Consider the following 18,853-nt stretch of genomic DNA (forward strand, 5'->3'; position numbering starts at 1 on the left):
TCGAACGATACATTCAAATGGACAGCTATACGTTAAATTAAGAAACTTAATCTAAATTTTGACAAATTAAGTTATAGCTAAATACTGACTAAAATTAAGTACAAAAGACTAACCTTTTTGGGGTGAAATCCCTCAAGTACCAGCTATCGCGAAGTTATTTAAAAACAGTGAATGAAATTGTAATAAGTGGATTGTTAATTATAACTCAATCTCACAAATTACAACTACATGCATGTTTTATTTGAAATCGCTGCATACGGCTGTTTGCCCATCGTCGATTTGCAGAAGGCGTGCCGTGAAATCGCAAATAAACGCGGCTGTTGAAAAAAACTCCCATAATCCCAAAGAACTTCCCATCGTCCACACTCACCGAGGCGAATTGAGAAAATGACTTTATCAATATTGCTATCTACCCCTTTACCGATAACAGATAACAAACCCCACGTGCGAGTATTATTCACCACCTGGCCTACGTCTTTCAAGTGATGTCACTGTTTCTGACCAATTAAAATTAGTTCACGTTTCTCAAATATCAAGCACATAGATCGACAATAGCCTGATGTCTGGTTTTCCAAACAAAATTTTAGATTTTAATTCGTAGTTTCGAATTAATTTCTTTTTCGTTTCAAACTTATATAAAAAAATTTCCAGCTTGTAAGAATATTTCTTTCAAAAACAGATTTTTGATTCAAAACAGTATTTTTTCAAACTTGTAATATTTTTCTACTTAGAAAATGAAATCAAAAATTTTTGTTTTCTTTAATCATATAAAATGTTTTTAAAAAATAATTTCTCAAACTTGTAATATTTTTCCACTAATTAAAAAAAAAATCAATTTTTTTTTCCAATCATATAAAAATAAATTTTTATTCTTACAACAATAAATTTTTCCGCAAAAATATTTTTTTCAAATCAAAATAATAATAATAATAATATTTTTGTAACATTATTTTTTTTCTTTTCAATCTTTTTTTTTCGCAAAACTATTTTTTTTTTTTTCAAAAATTTTCAAACTTACAAAATAAAATTTTTTCAACTGAATCTTTAAACGAAATGATTTAATTAAATTTAAAACTCAATATCACTTTACTCTTAGTATTAATAACCAATAGCTTTTAACCATTTAATCTTCGCACTCTAAGTATTAATTAACACACATGCATTATAAATAATAGTAATAATGTTTAAGATACTTACAAATCATCCACTCAAGCTTTCAAATATCCATCTAGCATGTTATTGTTCATTCGTGTGAGGGAACTTGTAATAAAACTTTACTCATCAACCGAAATTATAAGCGAAAATATCACATTTTCAGCACTTAATATAATCCTACAATTAACAAATTGGTTTTAACTTTGAATTTAAGAAAAATAAAAACTATTACACACTTAGTAACATATCTATCGATGTATATTATTTCATGACAAATCACAAATAGGTGAGGATCTTTTATCGATCATGTGACCAACTAAGTTAAGAAAGAGCATCCTTATCTCATATGAGAATTTATAAGTCTTTAATATTTCTCTTTAATGTAAGTGTATTCATACGTACGAGTTTGTGTATGTGAATATAACTGTGTATTGTTTTCAAACCATTGACATGTTTAAGCTTTACGGTTCTAATTTTGACTTTCCACTTAGCATTAGTCGAAGTCCTTCGCATGTATTAAACTATAGAAATATCACAAAAATTATATTTTCATTCAGTCTTAATTACAAAACCATACAATAACATGAAGACAACACCGATAGTATAAAGATTACTTACAATAAAGTGCATATAAAGAATATATGTAAGAGTGATTTCAAAGTATAATCCATCAACCATATTCAACATCTCAATAAAAACACAAGTCTCTTTTAAAATGATAAACACAATTTATTCACACACACAGTAAAAGACAATTAAAAAAACGTACACGCGTGCATATTAGAAGATATACGTGTGGGAAAGATGGTATTCTTCGACCAACTAAGGATGGTGTTTCCTTAGAACCAGATGTGTGGAGATCACTAATTTCAAGCCTACGTAAAAATATAAATCAAAAATTAATCGAAGACCGTGATTTCGCTTTTGTTATAAAAAAGGAGAGTCGAGTGCGAATGGTAACATCTGTGTTAGTGTGCAAAGATTGTTCAAACTGAAACGAGAAGTGTTCCAGTTGATACCTGATAGAGTTCTACTTTTGGAAAGCCAGCTTGACAAATTGTGCTACGCGTCCCCTTGTATCTCACGTAGTGTCAAAGACAAACTTATGACTTATACTCTAAAAGAGTACATCCTTCCGGAAATTGAGAAAAAATATCCCTGTGATTGTCGATGTGATAAAATCAGCACATATACATCACAAGAAGTTGGTAAACTGGCTGATTCTCTACGTAAGTGACTATTTGATGAGCTCATATGCAACATAAACTACCTTTCTAAAAAAGAATGTGTGGATTGTAAAAATGGATTCATTTTTTACATGAGCGTGCATGGATGTGAATCATTAACAAGGGGTCGGAAGTTCGACACTTTTTTCGAACAGGCTCTTTTTAATGCTAATTGGGAAAACTTGACTCGTGACTTCGTTACTTTGAATGTTGATAGTCCATGTTTAAAATGTCATGTGTCTGATTTATTTGATGCAATCGATGTTAAAAATACGCTTGAAAGTTTTGAAGAGTTTTACTTAAAGATGTAAGTTTTTTTAATTGTCTTTTACTGTGTGTGTGAATAAATTGTGTTTATCATTTTAAAAGAGACTTGTGTTTTTATTGAGATGTTGAATATGGTTGATGGATTATACTTTGAAATCACTCTTACATATATTCTTTATATGCACTTTATTGTAAGTAATCTTTATACTATCGGTGTTGTCTTCATGTTATTGTATGGTTTTGTAATTAAGACTGAATGAAAATATAATTTTTGTGATATTTCTATAGTTTAATACATGCGAAGGACTTCGACTAATGCTAAGTGGAAAGTCAAAATTAGAACCGTAAAGCTTAAACATGTCAATGGTTTGAAAACAATACACAGTTATATTCACATACACAAACTCGTACGTATGAATACACTTACATTAAAGAGAAATATTAAAGACTTATAAATTCTCATATGAGATAAGGATGCTCTTTCTTAACTTAGTTGGTCACATGATCGATAAAAGATCCTCACCTATTTGTGATTTGTCATGAAATAATATACATCGATAGATATGTTACTAAGTGTGTAATAGTTTTTATTTTTCTTAAATTCAAAGTTAAAACCAATTTGTTAATTGTAGGATTATATTAAGTGCTGAAAATGTGATATTTTCGCTTATAATTTCGGTTGATGAGTAAAGTTTTATTACAAGTTCCCTCACACGAATGAACAATAACATGCTAGATGGATATTTGAAAGCTTGAGTGGATGATTTGTAAGTATCTTAAACATTATTATTATTATTTATAATGCATGTGTGTTAATTAATACTTAGAGTGCGAAGAGTAAATGGTTAAGTGCTATTGGTTATTAATACTAAGAGTAAAGTGATATTGAGTTTTAAATTTAATTAAATCATTTCGTTTAAAGATTCAGTTGAAAAAATTTTATTTTGTAAGTTTGAAAATTTTTAAAAAAAAAAAATAGTTTTGCGAAAAAAAAAAGATTGAAAAGAAAAAAAATAATGTTACAAAAATATTATTATTATTATTATTTTGATTTGAAAAAAATATTTTTGCGGAAAAATTTATTGTTGTAAGAATAAAAATTTATTTTTATATGATTGAAAAAAAAAATTGATTTTTTTTTTAATTAGTGGAAAAATATTACAAGTTTGAGAAATTATTTTTTAAAAACATTTTATATGATTAAAGAAAACAAAAATTTTTGATTTCATTTTCTAAGTAGAAAAATATTACAAGTTTGAAAAAATACTGTTTTGAATCAAAAATCTGTTTTTGAAAGAAATATTCTTACAAGCTGGAAATTTTTTTTATATAAGTTTGAAATGAAAAAGAAATTAATTCGAAACTACGAATTAAAATCTAAAATTTTGTTTGGAAAACCAGACATCAGGCTATTGTCGATCTATGTGCTTGATATTTGAGAAATATGAACTAATTTTAATTGGTCAGAAACAGTGACATCACTTGAAAGACGTAGGCCAGGTGGTGAATAATACTCGCACGTGGGGTTTGTTATCTGCTATCGGTAAAGGGGTAGATAGCAATATTGATAAAGTCATTTTCTCAATTCGCCTCGGTGAGTGTGGACGATGGGAAGTTCTTTGGGATTATGGGAGTTTTTTTCAACAGCCGCGTTGATTTGCGATTTCACGGCACGCCTTCTGCAAATCGACGATGGGCAAACAGCCGTATGCAGCGATTTCAAATAAAACATGCATGTAGTTGTAATTTGTGAGATTGAGTTATAATTAACAATCCACTTATTACAATTTCATTCACTGTTTTTAAATAACTTCGCGATAGCTGGTACTTGAGGGATTTCACCCCAAAAAGGTTAGTCTTTTGTACTTAATTTTAGTCAGTATTTAGCTATAACTTAATTTGTCAAAATTTAGATTAAGTTTCTTAATTTAACGTATAGCTGTCCATTTGAATGTATCGTTCGAAAAGGATAAAGACTAAAATAAATGATATCGATTTTGTTAAAGAAATTAGTTGTTAAAGTAAAATATTATTGGGAAAATGAAATAGTCAAAGTGATTCTAATTCATGAATGTTGAAAATTTTGTTTTATTCTAACAAGAGTGCTTGTATGAAAAAAAAAATAATAATAATAAAGTAAAACACTATGCGATAAAATGACTAAGTTAAATACTAATCAAAAAATAATTAATAGAGTTGATTAAATAAAATGTGATAAATTAAATGAAACTCTTGAAAAGCATATAAAGTGATGAAATGTAACTTGAGTGCGAAATTTGCTTACTGGAAAAAAAATTAAATAAGTTGATTTTTTTAAAATCGTGAAAGTTTATTAATGATAAGTGTTAATTACTACTAAGAGTAAATTGATTGCAAGTTTTTAAAATAAATTAGTTGGATGAAAATTGTAGACCTGATAATGTTTCGAAAAATTTGTGGGTTCGATTCCTGTTACTAATTGTGAAAAATTTCTAAGTTTAAAAATAACGGGAAAAAAAACGATAAAGTAAAAACAAGCAAGAAAATGATTAAGTTAAATACTAAGCGATAAAATGACTAAGTTTAATACTAATCAAAAAATAATTAAATAAAATGTGATAAATTCAATAAAACTCTTGAAAAGCATATGTAGTGATAAAATGTAACTTGAGTGCGAAATTTGCTTACTGGAAAAAATTAAATAAGTTGATTTTTAAAATCCATGAAAATTTCTTAATGATAAGTGTTTATTAATGCTAAGAGTAAATTGATTCCAAGTTTTGAAATGAATTTCAGTAGAAATTATTTTTCGGTAAGTCTATTTTTAAAATTTGCTGACATGAAGTTTTGATACTCGACTTATAATTTTAACATTTCTCGGGTTCTTCATTGATGTTTAACTTTTTTATGTGATGTGTTTTATTTTACCGTAGGTAAAAATAATTAAATAAAAGTGAAATTTATAAATTGTAATGAAAATTCTGTTAATGAAATTAGTTGGTTGTAAAGTAATATTTTGGAAAAGCTGTAATGAATGATAAATAGTAAAACGCAGTAAGTAAAATAGTAAAGTATGGTAAAGTAAAATAAAATAGTCAGAGGGGATTTAATTCATGAAAGTTGAAAATTTTATTTTATTCCATCAAGAGTGTTTGCATGAAAAAAAAAATAATATAATAAAGAAATCAAAATATGATTAACTTAAATATCGATGATAAAAAATAATTATTAGAGTTAATTAAATGAAATGCGATAAATTAAATGAAACTCATGAAAAGCATATGTAGTGATAAAATATAACTTGAGTGGGAAATTTGGTTACAGTAAAAAAATATTTAAGAAGATAATTTTTAAAATTCATGAAAATATTTGATAGTGATAAGTGTTAATTAATACAAAGAGTAAATTGATTGTAGATTTTGGAAAATTAAATGGATAAATGTATAAAAATAATAACGTATGTGATAATGTAAAATAATAATAATGAAAAAGAATCAAAGACGATTAAATGAATCTAAATCGTAAATGAGTTGCTATTTTAGTAAACTCAAACTAGAGTGAAAAGCATTTTAGTAGGAACATGTTAATATCTCTTGTGCTAAGAAAAATAAATAACTTTTAAGCATAATTTTGTAACTGGAATAAATGTATGATAAAATGATTAAGTTAAGTATTAATGAAAAAGTAATTATTAGAGTTAATTAAATGGAATGTGATAAATTCAATGAAACTCTTGAAGCGTATATGCAGTGTTGGAATGTAACTTGAGTGCGCAATTTGCTTACTGGAAAAAATTAATTAAGTTAATTTTTAAAATCCGTGAAAATTTGTTAATGATAAGTGTTAATTACTACTACGAGTAAATTGATTGCAAGTTTGACATGATTGCAAAAATTGAAGACATGATAACGTTTCGAAAAATTTGAGGTTTCGATTCCTGTCACTAATTGCGAAAAATTTCTAAGTTTAAAAATATCGGAAAAAAAACGAAAAAGTAAAAACAAGCGAGAAAATGATCAAACTCTAAAATATACTAAAAAAAAAAAATCGAAATCGCGAAAAAATAATTTAAGTCTGAAATGCTTGAAATTAGTTAAAGACTAAAAGGCTAAGAAAATAGTTAAAGACTGAAAATAATTGAAAAACGCTAAAATAGTGAAAAAAAATAATCAAAGTGCTAAATGACAGGAAAAAAACGTTAAAGTTCAAAATGTATGAACAAGTTAGAAAAAATAAAAATGATAAAGTTTGAAATGCATGAAAAAGAAAATCAAAGTTTAAAATATATTTCAAGTCCACAAAGCATTGAAATAAATCTAAAATCTCGAATGGGTTGTATTTAAATAAATCTTTACTTAAGTGAAAACTTTGTTATTATGAAAAATAATAATAATGATGATGATAGTTTCAATTATGAGCTGAAATTCAGTTAATGACATGCCATGATTAGTACTAAAGAGTGAATTAACTGATGGTTTTAAAATTAATTTAATTGTAATATTCGTTGTCATGGTACAGATTCACATTAAGACTGAAAGTGTAATGGAAAATATAGCATAGTGGTTAGCATACGTTTTTGCTAACTCAAAGTTTGGGTGTTCGATTCCCAACACTCTGTAAAATAAAAATAATTAAATTCGCGAAACTTTGGTTGTCTTGACAACCATTCGTCGAAATTATTCAAAGTCTGGAAATAAAAAATCTCAATAGATGGCGCCACGAACGTTCTTAAAAGTTGCCATCCTAAAACTCTGGTTGTCATGACAACAAGTTCAAAATATTCTAAGTCCAAAAATGCGCGAAAAAAAAAAAAAGCGCGCGAAAAAACCTCATCACCTTCTACGGGTTCTCGCGGCGGCCCCGGTTGTGGGAAGGGGGAGGCAGCGCAACCCCAAGGTCGGGGGGCGGTGGTCGACGGAGGTGGGGATCGACGGAGGTGGGAATCGACGGAGGCGTTAACGCCTCAACGCCTCCGTTGTCCCAGAACTGTCAATTATTAACTACTAATACGCCTTCAAGTGCGGAATCTACATTGATTTTCCAGTTTCCCCGTAGGCGCTAATGTTAAAGGGATTTGAACTGTTCAAAATTGAACAGAAAATTGTTCCAATCAAAAAGATATTTTATGGTACATGGTTTTTCATCAAAAGCTCTTTCCTACAAAGTTTGTTTGAAGCAAATTCGCCTCTAAGTTCGGAATTTCCTTGAATATCCCTGTAGGCGCTAATGTTAAGTTCTTTGAACTGTTCAAAATTGAATGAAAAATAGTTCAAATCAAAAAATGAAATATATGAATGAGGTGTCCTCGCCGAGATCTTTTGAACAAAAAAAATTTGTTCGAATCGGACTATTCACTCAAAAGTTATTCGGGGGGGTGGGAGGAGGGGGACAGACATTTTCCCCCATCTCAATACCCTACTTTCCAATATTTAATTTTTCAATATTTATTTAATTTGTTTTATTTATTTTTGACTTTTTTTTTGTTTTCGCGATATTTTCAAGATGCATTAAGCCTTCTTTCATGCTTTTTTCTCTAACTTTTACTGGGAAAGTAGGCTTAGGCACACTTTTATTGGGGAAGAGGCGTTCGTCAACTTTCTTTTGGAACAGCGATAATGTTATGTAGGGGAATGTGGCAAAGTGAAACAGTTAAGATAATGTACTGTTCCCAAAATGAACAAATGGGAAATTTGTTTTGAAAATTATAGTACAGAAAGAAGGAACATTGTATTTTAGAATAAAACTTGCGGTAGAACATTATTTTTTATTTTTGGCAGAAAATTTGTGCTTAAAAAAAAAGTGGAAATTTTTCACTTTAAAAATTTTTGGTGCAAAATTAAAAATAACATATTTTTGTAATGAAATATTTTTTATTTGATTATTACAAATACTTTTGATGGAATGAATAAATAAATGATTGGATAATGAATCAGAAAAGAATAAATAAATTGATTAATATATGAAAGTTAATAAATATGTGAGTAAAATAGTGAATGAATAGGAAAATTAGTAAATCAATGAATGAATAAGCAAATGATTAAATGAAGGAATTGAAATGCATTATGAAGTAAATGAATTCGCAAGTGATTTCATAAATGACTGAAAAAGTAAACGAAGTGAACTATTTCAGTTTACCCGCATGTACTTGACTAATTATACAAAACATTTTAAAAGCTTAATACTAAATAAATAAATACTTCACCAAATGTTAGTAGGCCCAATTAATATTTAAACTGTTGATAACAAGAACTTTATCATTTTATAATAACCAAAATAATTTTTGACATTCAACAAAAAATTACAATATGAGTATCAAATTTTGAAAATTGCTTGTATTATCGTATGATTTAAATCTATAGAGAGCTTTTTCCTGACTGGCACAAACTACGTGTGTTAGTACATAGTTAAAATATTACCTATTGGATGGCGCTAAAAACAGAATAAATATTTCACCATATCACAGTGTTCCGCTATTTCACTTTGCTATACGGTATTTCACTTTACTACGTCATTTCACTTTGTCCGATATTACCTTAACATTCATTTCATGAAACCACTATAGTCTATTAAATGGCGTATTATTTTCTGAAACTATTTTTTCTTGATTATTTTTGAAAATCTCTGAACTACCTATGGTCCAATTAATTCGGATTTTTGACGTTCTACTTTATTTGTTAATAGTATTTTTAGGAAGTTGTCCAAAGAAAGGGAATTGGGATAATTTTTGAGCTTTAAAAATGTGTGCTAAAAGGAAACGAGATAAAAAGTACTTAAAATACACCGCCAGCTCAGTTATTCCATCCGAGGACTGCAGTTTTGTGCTCTTTAGCACTCATCAGCCCGGAATAGGAATTACGTGAGTTGGAGGCGAAAAACCTGTTAAGGGAGCCAAAAGAGCCAAAAAAACTGGTGGGCGGTAACTTACTACGAGATAAAAAAGTAGTTTTCTTTTCAGAAATATTCCATCAACCAGTTATCTAAAAGTAATCGAGCTCTGAACAGTATATAATTTTTCTTAAAATTGTTGGCGCAAAAATGATTGATCTTTAAATTTTGTTCTTCAGCTACTACTGTAGTTTGCGCGCCCTCGACTGCCTGCCCCTTACGATGTTGTAGATCAGGGGTCCCCAATGTATTTCAACTCTCGTACTCCTTTTTTGTGTTTTGTTAACTATGCGTAAATCAAACAAAAGCATTTTTGCTTTATTAAAATACGTTATATTAGTTTAAGTTCGAATGTTAAAGCGTTAGTGAAATCCCTAATAGGTAGGAAAAAAAAAAAAAAAGAAATTCGGAACAGCTCAGTTACATCATCCAGAGACTGCAGTTTCGCCTTTATTTTCGGCTCATCGGTCTGGAATAGCCATAACCAAGCAACACGTAAATAACCTTTAATAAGCACTGAATACATCTTCACACTGGTAGTCGAAAATATTTTACCGAGTCAGCGAGAGATTCGCAAACTTGGTACGGTTCTTCCTCAAAAAAGTGCAGATAAGAGCTACGGCATAAAGCTACAAATTACCGCCCCACAGCCGGAGCTAAAGCAGCAATGGAAGTAATACTGGCGTGCTAAACTCAAATGTCGTATTTGCACTTTTCAACAATATTGAGTTATTGTCACCATGTGGTTCTTCGCAACGTATTTTACCTAAATACAATGTTCTATGCTCATTTACAAATGCTATATGTTTTTTTTTTTTAATCTGAAAAAGTGGCGTCTCAATTAAATATATGAAGGCATAAAATTTAAAAGCAATTTCTCAGTTTGAGCTCGACGAAGAGAACACTTTTGCGCTTAGCACGGTAGAATATTTAACAGCTCAGTTACAGTACCCAGAGACTGCAGTTTTGTTTTTATTTCGTGCTCATCCCGGAATAACCATAACAGAGCTGCAGAACCTCATATAAAGGCTGAATAAAACTTCACAATGGTAACAATAAATAATTTAGTATCAGGTATGAGGATATATCAGCATAGATCAGCTTTTCCATTGAAAACGAAATGTCCTTGTAACCCCGAAACATATATCTGTAATTTTTGCAATTTCGTAATTTTTAACGCCGTTACATTTTAGTTTTTCAGCACAAAGGTATTCATTTAGTATTTTATGCATAAACTTTAGTCTAATGCTTACTGAAACTACATATTTGCCCCTCCCCCCCCCCTTTTTTTTTCTTTGAAACAAATTCCTAACGTTAATGAAGGTTTAATATTTACTGCAACTTTCACTGAATGTTTCAGAACAATGTGTAAGCGAGTTCTTAGGGAACTCGCTCCATGTCCTTATTTAAAGGTCATTAGAACAATGGTAAAAGTGATTGACGGCACTGTAAATTACTCCTTAAGGATTGAAACTTTCTTTTTTATCATCGGAAACATTTTTTAAAAAGAAATAAAATGCGTATTGAGTTCGTTCTTGGATGCGTAAATCAGCATCATGTAAGCTTAGTCAGAATTAAAAAAACTTGAACACCAAAAATAAGTTTGGAAAAGTGTTTCAGATTTTTTTTTTTTTTTTTTCAAACAAGGTTTTTTCGTTTCAAACAAATGGAACAACTAATAACTTCTTTTCACACGATTTTGCTTCGCTGATGTAATTACAACTCCAACGTACAAATAAGCACTTTTCTCCACTTCACCCCACCTCTTGGCGTATAGCCTTAGGCTGTACCACACAGAGGGTCCGCAAAGCGGGCCTTCGTATGGCTGGGTTCGGAGACTGAAAGTGGTCTGCAGAGGTTGCACCGGGAAAGGTCTCGTACAAATTATTATTGCATTACACATGATTTGAGGGCTGTATGGAACCCTAAAGATAGCTGTTTTTTTTTAATCCAGAGCAGAAACCAAGCAATCCCTGGTCAAGCACCTGCTGAGATATTGATTTGGAATGAGAACATGGAGAACCTTGAAACCACGACACATTTAACGTGCTCCAGTCACCAATAATGGACACAGAGGGTCTTCAACCGGCTGGCATCGAACTTGGGTCCCTCCAGATGCGAGTACCGACGATTTATCGATCAGGCAACCATGGCCGATAACATTCTTTATCTCTAAATTTTATCTTCCCTCCCCTAAATACCACGATGACCACTTCAAGAGTGGGATCCTCCTCCCCAAAACGGAAAAATAGTACCTCGAAAAACAACCCCCTTAAAATTTCAAAGGCGCTCCCTACGCCCTTGAATTGAAAATGTACCTTTCCAAAAAAACTCATAATTCCCCCTAGTTGGACACCCCATTAGTGTTTATTTTGGTACAATTAGTGTTCCATTGATTGGATTTCTGGTACATAACTACTTTGTAAGTATTCAGTTTTTTTAGAGGGGGAGGGGGGGGGGCAACAACTTTCAACAGGACCTAGGCATCGTTTTGGATTTCTCGGTCTCTGCTCACAATCAATCGACTAGTAATATAGCTGTCTGGAATGACTCCAAAATTTTGGAAAACGATAAAAAAAAAGAAAAAAAAATTTGGGCTGGCTGAGGTTCTCATTATGAAGTAACAAAAAAGACACGAAGCAGTAATTTAGTGAAATTGCAAATTATTGACAACACTGGGTCATGAATCATTCTGACTTTGTAAAACCTTTGGAAGATTTTAAAACTCATCTGGAAAAATTTGGTTTTGTGACCCAGTACCCTTTCTCCAAGGGGGTCATGGCACACTAACGAGGTACGGGGAGATATACCGTATCTCACGGTGAGCAAGACCCACACATTAAGGGGTAAACACCCAGCTGAGCGGAAGCTCAGTATGGTCACGGCCAATAAGCACCAAGCCCGTCCGTAGCACAGACGACTATCGACCGCCGCACTCAGTCCCGCGGGGGGCCCGCTACGCGGACCCCTCTTGAGATGGAACCTAAGGCCTACGGCTAAGAGGTGGGGTGTGTGCGGAGAAAAGTACCCTTTCTCCAGGTTTGTCATTTAGGGGGACGACGACAAATGCCTCCCTGGCTTTGAGAAAACGATATTTACATATAAATGGGAGTGGTTCTTGTTTTCGATGCAACCTTCGCCCCACCCCACCCCCCTCAGCCCACGGGAAATCTTGAAATGAGAGTCCCACCTTTACCTCCCACGTACAGATTTGTGGTTTTAATTTTGTTGTCTGGTGCTTCTTCTTATACCGCATTTATATTCATCATGCTAGGAAATGAAAATGTTTTCAAACAAATTAAAGATAATATCTACGTTTTTGAAGCACAAAAGTTGCAAAATTATTGCACACACTCGTGGTTTGGGTTTTACAAAGGACGCCAAAACACATGGAGTTCCTGATAACCCTAAAATACATGCTAGCAATAACTTTGCAATCATTGTTAGTTTTTGTGGTAAACTGCTTAACCTATTATTTAAGTGTAGTGTTTAAAAAAATAGCTAAATAAATGAAAACTGCATGTTCACTAGATTAATTAGAAACTTTCTAGAAAAATGGACTTTTATAAAGATCTCTAGTAAGGATATAGCTCTTTCTTAAGTAACGTTACTTGAAGAAGCTGTATTGTGACTGTAAATCTTTAATAGAATCCCCACTTTCCAAGAGATCTAATAAAACAGACTGTTCTTTTATTTTAAAGTGTATACTGCCGTGCTAAACAAACGTCGTATTTGAATTTTATTTACAACATTGAGTCATTGCCAGTAGATCGTAGTTTCCTAATGTATTTTACCTAAATACAGTGTTCTCTGATCATTTTAGGAATCGGAAATATTTTTTGAAAATTTCAGAAAAAATGCCAGCTGAATCGAATATAATGGAGGCTCAAAACTTTAAAAAGCAATTTCTCAGTTTGAGTTCGTCTGCAGATACCACGTTTTTGCTTGAGTATAAATGCGGCTCTGGTTAGAGATTTGACAAAGTTAGATAGTAGGGAAGGGAAATTGGTGCTGATGAGTTGAATTGCTTTCGTAGTAATTTTGAAAAAATATTCTAACTGAAAACCGCGCCACAAGCATGCTTCTTTTTCACTGAACTCCCAAAAAACAGGTAAACATTATTAAGATCATAGTTCATTTAACCAGAGCAGCACTATACCAAACTTTGCTCACGTAAAAGATTGACCAGAAATAAACAAACTGGTTACCAGGAGCTTTGCTTCTACGGGGGCCACTTTTGTTGATTTTTTTCTGGAATAAAGAAAAAGGTAAAAACTGTATTCGTATTCTTCGTCTACTTGGCATCAATTTGAGGTCTAGTCCAAGCCAAACATGTGATTGACATCGCCAAATGTCGCATTTCGTTTTTTACATCAAGTATATTTTCCTCGTGAATGCAGTATAAAATTGACGTATCTATTTTCAGTACAACTTTTAAATGCTAATTAATTTTTCTTTTCATAGGTTCCTTCAAGCAAATACGTTGAAGCAGTGAAGCAAGTTCATAGTACTTTTTTGGGTGTGTACTTGGATGTATACACCAATTCAAAAGTGAAGCTTTGAAAAACTTTGCTATTTTTATTTGTGTTGTGTCCTTTATAGAAAATATGTGAGAAAGAGCTTAATGCCTATGAAAACAATATTTGCAGTTAAGACAATGAAAAAAAACGAAAAGAGTTGTTTGCGTTTATGTCGAATTCTGTGGAAAATGTAAAGGTTTTAATTCATTGAAGCAATGAGTAAGATACAAACTGCGCTTTTCGCAAAATGCAGTTGACATTTAAAAAAATGACAATCAGTGTGAAAACTCAAGCAAGCAATATGTTGAAGGTGTTATATTCAAATACATTTTTAAAACACTTGGAAGTATTTAAATACATTTATGGTTTAAATAAAAGAAAAAGAAAATTTTTAGGTATGATATGCACCAAATATTTCAAAGTGTTTGATACTTAAATCGTTGAAATTTTATAGAAGTTTCAAATTAATCAGTTACCAATAATTTTATTCATGACTGAAAATAATCTACTTTAGAAGAAACTTCGTGGGTGCTTAAAGGTTATATTGAAATATAATTTTAAAATATTTGAAGCATTTAAAAGGTTTAAATAATAATAGTCAGAGAAAATATAATTCTTTTCTCTGAGAAGTTGCACCTATTTCAAAATGTTTGATACTACTTAAATAGTTGTTAATTTATATTACTTAGTTTGTCAGTTACCGATAATTTATTCGTGGCTGAAAATCTTTTTTCTAGAAACTTCATGGTTTTCTAAAGGTTTAAATGTGGAAGGGAGGGAGGGGACGTTTTTGTAACAGGTATGGATTACTGTTTTCTTACCATACAAATCTGTAGTTAATGTAAAATTCAGTTAAGTTGTTTCCAACCAAAGTATATAGTGAGCATTTTATATTTTATTTCGCTTTTAAGTGAAGGTAATTTACACTTTACCATTAAACGAGAGATTGGTCGGGTGGGCATTGTAGTTCGTTTAGACGAAGAAAAATGGTGTTACTGCTGTGTATAGTTGAAAAATAATTCGACCAACATTTGTCTCGAAAAGTTAACTGATATTATTATGAGATGTTCACAAAACACTTCTGAAAGCTTTAAAAAAAAAAAAAAAATTATTAATAAATTTTTTAAAAATCATTTTCCCCAAATGTTACAAAATGATAATAATAGTTTGTTATACATTTATTTATTAATTTAAGATGTTTTCAAAATGAGTTTAAGGTACTCAAAAGATACCACAATAATAGTTTGTTTATTTATTGCGTAGTATGTTCCTAAAAGATGTTCCTTAAGTTAAAATGGTTTTATTTTTGGAAAATCATTTTTACTTGAATGTTCCAAACGTGTTTTCTTCCTCTGCCTTTTCTTTCTCTCTTTTCCCTTGCTAAATCACTGTTTAATAATTCAGAGTAGACTTGACTTCATAAAAAAAAGAAAAGTTGCTTGCTTTTCTGATCTGCTTTGCTTAATGTATTTTTGATGCACTTAAGTTTCCGTTATATCTTATAAAAAAAAAAGCTTTAAAAGTTCGCACTATGTTACATAAAGTTGTTTTGGGGGGTCGAAAAATGTCTAAACTTAGAAAATCCGGTGTAAATATGTTTTAAGATACTATTTTATCGTTAATATATATTTTTAATTTAATCAAAATAAATCTTGCATGTTATTTATATTTCCTAACTAAATTTAAAGGAGTAGTGTGTTGTGTGTATAAAAAATGCAATATTTGTACATTGATGTTATAACTTAAAAGAGCTAATGTTCTAATGTGTGTTAAAAATTTAAAAATCTGTAATGCACAAATTGCTCTATTTTTTCCCCTGACGCGTTTTTATGAACTTTTCCAAAACAAAACATGATGTTCGGAATTTTAGTCGTTTCATTTTCAAGTGTGTGAGGGAAAAATATGAAAGAGAAGACATCCAATATGTACAGGTTTCCATCAAGAGAAATCATGTCCAAGAATTTTCAATGTTGGCTTTGCGTTGTTGAACCTGCCGCAATAGCTGTATAAACGTTATCGATCACTAGAAATGTTGATTATTCTAGCGTATGACACGTGAGCATAGCAGAAATATAAGCAGACTTCTACGCTTCATTCACAGAACATGCATAATTAAGCAGAGTTACGCTTACGCATTCCACATCCCACAATGCTGCGTGACTGTTATGCGCACAGCAATTAGAGCTAGTTTCAAAATCCACCATTAAGGACCCCTCATTTTTACTTGCTGATGAAACGTAAACCGTTCTGTGCTTGTAATTTTAACTTGTTAATTCCTTAAATTTATGTTTAGAACGTCCAGATGAATGCTTTGTCAGGTGTCTACCCGATCCTTTCCATTTCTGCATTCGAAATAGGATAAGATGGAAAGGTATAGCTCAATGTGAAACTATAATGTTAACGAAGAGAGAATGTAAGATGAACTTTGCAAAGTATAGAATTGTCTTTTCAATAAGACAACGAATTTTCATTGAGGGTGCTATTTTTATGGTGAGAACTCGTTGTTAAATAACATACTACTTTTTTTTCAACGTTTTCTACATTTTGATTTTATTTCTCCCCCCCCCCCCCTTTTTTTTTTTTTGAAAGAGATGATTACTTGGTTAATTTTTTTTTTCTGGCTGAGCGGTTTTCAATTCTACGGAACTTGTTTTTGCTCTAGATGTTATTCCCAGATACAAATTACGTCATTTGAAAAATTGATTTTTTAAAAATTTCAAAATTGTAAACAATGGTTTTTGTGAAATATAATTGACATTTGTAGTTATCATATCTTGTTGATTTTATTTATTTATTTATTTTTTGAGCACTGCTTACGTGTTATTTTCCTGCTTATTTCCCAAAAAAGCATTACAAATGTTGTTATTTCAAGTTTTTGTAAGATTTTACTTACAGAAATAGTTAAATGCAGTACAAATCGTTTTCCAGTAGACATTTGACATGAATCTTACTCAGTAGTGCTTAAAGATATAAATATTTAGTGAAAAATATTCTGAAAAACTATTACTAATGCATCAACTGAAAACTGATCGCACGTGATAAGGCAGAATTTACACTTAAAAATTGGGTACTTTTTTTCGAAGTTGCAAAAGGTAGAAGCTTCTTCAGTCCAAACAAATTGCAAGATATAAGTAATTTTTTCTATTTTAACTATTTTCTCTAACTGTAGAAAGGGCTTCATTGTAACTTCGAAACATTATGCCCATAGGTCTCATGGCCGGTTTGTGCCGTTTCATTGGTTTCCAATGAATATTTGAGCAAAATATTGCAAAGCATTGCCTTCAAGTAAAAATATATTTCTGATCAGATAACTAAATCGGTCGTTTATGCAGCCAGTAAGTGTTTAGGGAAAAAAAGTGACTTATATTTATCGTAAGTAGCTGAACATTTAAAAGCATTCATTTTGAAAGGAACGTATTTGATTGGTGTTCACTGTACAGTTTCACTGCTGCGTGGGAAACAAAATATGAATCACATAGTTGAAATTATAAAATATATTTATAAATTGGCAATGTCAAGTGTTTCGGTTTGTCAGTTACGAAGGTTTTTGGCAAGGTCACTAAATTTTGGTGATAGCATTTAATATTATAACTAAAGTTATGATTATATGTACGACAAGCCTATTATTCATGCAATGTTAGTCAGCACTTAATAATTTTGTGTAGGAAAGTCTGGTTCGGCTGATCAAAGATGGCAGACGCGTGGAGTGGTGTTTCTTGGTGCTGTTCAAGTACAACAAAACAACTCGTCAGTATTTTGGTTATGAACTTTAAATGAGTAACAAAACTTTAAATGTATAGATGACAGTAAAGAAAGAAAAAAGTATCTTTTTGCAGCAATCAGTATGGACTAATTGTCTAGTGATATGTTGTATAATGAAAATGTGGAGTTTTACACTAGTATTAAAAAACATGTATTTTTCACAAAGTTCTATCTCTAAAGGTTCTGTTAAAATAAATAGAATTATTTAATTTTATAAGATTGAGATAAATTCAACATGTTATTTGCCAAATAATATATTTAGAATTTTGAAATAATAAGACATTGTTGCCAAAAATAGGTGGTTATATTAAAAGATGATATATATTCTTGTGTCTTTAAAAACTTATGAATTGTTACAAATGTGCATATTTTCTTCAGAGTAAAAGTTTATCCGACAGTTTAAAAATAATATTGTGTATTTATTATGTAAAATATGTATTATACGTTGAAAATAAATGTATTAATTTTATGAAAAGTGGTTTTTTATGTATTGTCTCATTGTTTTGATTACAGAATCTTTTATTTTATACAAAGAAAATTTTTCGTTTTAATTCTAGTTTCATTTACTGTAGAATTATTAAGTAAAGTTATTTTATCATTGTATGATATTAAGAACCCATATTACGTTGGCGAACATAGTCAAATTTTAGTTTCCAGTTGGAAATGTTTTGCGCTCGCCTTTAGGACGATATTGAATTGCTCAAGTGTCTACCATTTTTCGTAAAGATTTAATGATTAAGTAGAGACAGAGAAGGCGGTCACCAGATTTGCGTTTGAGTCTGATTTGGCAAATTTTGGTGACTTTAGCAAGCTTTAAACTTGACTTGAGCAATATATCCGCGGCTGCCGAGATTCACGGCTGCCCCCCTTGGTTAGTTTGGTCGCCTGGGTCCCCTCCCGCCCTAAAAAAAATTAATGTTTTCACATCCTAATGCAATATTTTATTGAATAGTCTCTAATTAAAGCCATTTGGAGCGTAAGTGACGTTGTAAAAGCGCGGGACACACCGAAAACCAGTTTTGCGAATTTTTTGGATAGTTGATGGTGGAATCTAGTAAT

The 18,853-nt window shown here is 30.9% G+C and overlaps 1 protein-coding gene across 1 annotated transcript in view; it reads left to right on the forward strand.

Moving 5' to 3' along the window:
* Positions 1 to 18,254, forward strand: part of LOC129231330 (glycogen-binding subunit 76A-like) — a 50,051-nt gene extending 31,797 nt beyond the window's left edge. The window contains exon 3 of the transcript XR_008581244.1: positions 13,977 to 18,254. The gene's annotated coding sequence lies outside the window, so the exon portion shown is untranslated. The remainder of the gene's footprint in view (positions 1 to 13,976) is intronic.
* Positions 18,255 to 18,853: the final 599 nt, after the last annotated feature.

This window comes from Uloborus diversus, chromosome 1 (assembly GCF_026930045.1).
Source record: "Uloborus diversus isolate 005 chromosome 1, Udiv.v.3.1, whole genome shotgun sequence".
NCBI lineage: Eukaryota > Metazoa > Arthropoda > Arachnida > Araneae > Uloboridae > Uloborus > Uloborus diversus.